Below are 3,028 nucleotides of genomic sequence, written 5' to 3' on the forward strand. Positions count from 1 at the left end.
TCGAGCATTGGCTCTCTACAATGCGGGACCCTTCCAGGACGTTGTTGAAATATCGCTCCGGCGTACAATGCTCCTTGCCTGCGGGCGGTCCCTCGGTTGCAAGATTGGTGTCATTCATCTTCGCCCACTGCACTTTGACGCGGGCGAAGGCCATCCGGGCACCCTCGACATAAGCGGACCGCTTTATAGCATGAAGCCGCGGGCAGGCATCGACCAACCGCTTTACAAGCCCAAAATAACTGTTGGGTATGGGTTCGTCCAGCCAAAGATAGATTATGACATCCTTCATGGCCAGTTCGGCCATCCTATGCAGTTCGATCAACTGCTTCAGCTGATCACTGAGGGGCCCTGGACGCTCTGGCCCAAGATATTGCAATCAGAACAACTTCTCTGTTGAGCTCCCGTCTTCAGCTCAGAAGAAATCCGCAGCATCAGCAATACTTCGGGAAAGATTCGCAAACGCTCCTGAAGAATTCCAAATGCGGGTCAATAATGTATACTTTTTCCCTACAAATCTGCTCTGCATATTAAAGGCCTTACCCACCGTGATCTGTTTTGCCTCTTGGATCTCCCGACGGGCGCCTTGGGCTTCAGCCCTGGACTCCCTTGCACTTTGGAGCACCATACCCAGTTCGGAGTCTTGATCCGAAACCTTGCGCTCCAAGGTCTCACACTTGCTTACAACCTCTTTGAGCTCTTGTTGGACTTCCTCCAACCTTTCTTCATGTCTTCGGCGGGAGGCTCGCTCCTCATCCGCCTCCTTCCTGGCCTCGGCCAAAGCGCTCTTGAGGGCTTCGACCTCAAACGCATCACCTATAAGCATAAAGTTTATTTAGATAACAATTCGACACTCATATCATTTCAGATATGTTTTGGTATTACATACCTTTCCTTTCCTCAAACTTCCGCCTTAGTTCGAACACTTCGGCGGTATGTGAGGTTGCCGCTCGCATTGAAGCCTGTTCATTAAAAGAAACATATATGTTAGCACCTATGAGGCTTGATTCGATCCTCTGTTCGGCCTTTCTTTATGAACGCCGAACAGAGTCTCAGGGGCTACTATCTATATACAGGCAATCCTTTTGCAAATAAATTATGTCACATACCTCAAAGCATGCTAAAAGGCTGGTATAGGCTTCATTCAATCCGCTTGTGGCGGACCGAACCTTTTCAACAACTGTACCCATAAGGGTACGGTGTTCCTCCACAATGGAAGCATTCTAAAGCGCTTCCACTAGAGTATCTGGCTCCTCTGGATTGATGGAGGACGCCGGTGGAGATGGCGCGCCCCCTTCTCTTGAAGGAGGCTGTTCACTCGATTATGGAGCCATCTGGGTTTCTAGAATAGTATTTGGTTTGGGGCCGAATTGATCATGGCCCCCGTCACCGGTCTCTATGGGGGTCGATTTTCCCCTCTGTTTGGCAACGGAAGTTTTACCCTCCGTTGCCACCTTCACAGCCTCCCGCACCTCCCTGTGATTCAGAGAGATTCTTTGGGACAACACTTCGGCGTTGTCTGTAGCGGTGGGTGGAGAAGCCTGCCGAAGTGATTCGCTCTCCATCTCGTTTGGCCCTAGCGAGCCCCCAGACGGCGATGATCGTTGGGGGAGATCGCGGGCCGGGCTGCAATATGGAGAATTGATGTGTTAGAATCACAAGGCATGTAATCAGACGTATATATGGTGTCTTCGGATAATTACGATCCGGCTAGGGGCTTTGGCCTGGGGTGCCATTCGGGAGTGGCATCGGCATCAGATTCCGAATCATCCGAAAGGAAGAATTTCCCCTTCTTGGACGCCTCCACTTCCAGGTCCTCGGAATCCACCCTCCTCTTCTATCCCCCCATGAGGGGAGAGTTGCTCTCTTCTTGCTCTTCATCTTCGTCAGGAGAAGAGAGAGTCTTGGAGTCTTCGGACACAACGTCCAAAGTGCCTTTACGGCGGAGGCCACCTGTGGTCTCCTTGGCCTCCTTTTTGGCCTTCTTCTCCGGCGCCTTATATGGCGCCGGAACCAGCAACTTCGTTAGTAGCGGGATGGCTGGGTCTTCGAGCAGCGGAGCCAGACATTGGATCCGCTCCACCTTCTTTGTCCAGCCCTATAGGAGCAATGGAAAGTTCAATATACTCCTTGGATATACAAACCAAAGTTATCATAAAACTTACGGGAGTTGCCGGACGAGCGCAGTCGAGCCCGTGGTCTTCGGTCGTGGTCGGCCATGATTTTTGGGCCTTTAAAAGCAGTTTCCATATGTCTTCGTGCATCGTGCCGAAGAACTTTTGCAAGATCCGATGACTCGTCGGGTCGAACTCCCACATATATTGAGTCCGGCGTTGACAAGGGAGAATCCGGCGAAAAAGCATCACCTGGATCATGCTAGCAAGGCTGGTGTTCTTGTCTATTATACCACCCTTGATGCGGTTCTGCAGTGTCGTCACCTCGTCGGACGACGCCGAATCAAGGACCTTTTTGAGCCAGGATGTAAGCAACATGGGAAGACCAGACTTGAATTCACGAGCGGCGGCCCATGTGGTGTCACGGGGCTCGGTGATGTCGAACCACCCCTGCTGCTATCCCTTGACGGTTTCAATGTAGGCCCCCCTGGGCCAGTTGACGTTGGGAAGTTTGCTCACCATGGCGCTGCCGCACTCCGTGTGTTGTCCTTCGACCACTTTCGTCTTCACATTGAGGACCTTGAGCCATAGGCCAGAGTGGGGTGGGGTGCGCAGAAATGCCTCACACATGACAATAAACGACGAGATATTGAGGATGGAATTTGGGGCCAGATCATGGAAATCTAGACCATAGTAGTACATTAGACCACGGACGAAAGGATGAAGGGGAAACCCTAGTCTGCAAAGCAAATGTGGGATGAACACTACCCTCTCATTTGGCTCTGGGGTGGGAACGATCTGCTTTTTGGTAGGAAGCCGATGAGTTATGTCCGCGACCAAATACCCAGCCTCCCAGAGCTCCTTGATGTTCTCCTCTGTGACAGAGGAAGCCATCCACTTGCCTTGCGCTCCCAATC

At 51.8% G+C, this 3,028-nt stretch overlaps 1 protein-coding gene across 2 annotated transcripts in view; it reads left to right on the forward strand.

Annotated features, from left to right (window-relative positions):
• LOC119325826 (wall-associated receptor kinase 3-like) overlaps positions 1-3,028 on the forward strand; it is an 11,153-nt gene that overhangs the window by 7,023 nt on the left and 1,102 nt on the right. The window lies entirely within an intron of this gene.

Source organism: Triticum dicoccoides, chromosome 6B, assembly GCF_002162155.2.
Source record: "Triticum dicoccoides isolate Atlit2015 ecotype Zavitan chromosome 6B, WEW_v2.0, whole genome shotgun sequence".
Lineage (NCBI taxonomy): Eukaryota > Viridiplantae > Streptophyta > Magnoliopsida > Poales > Poaceae > Triticum > Triticum dicoccoides.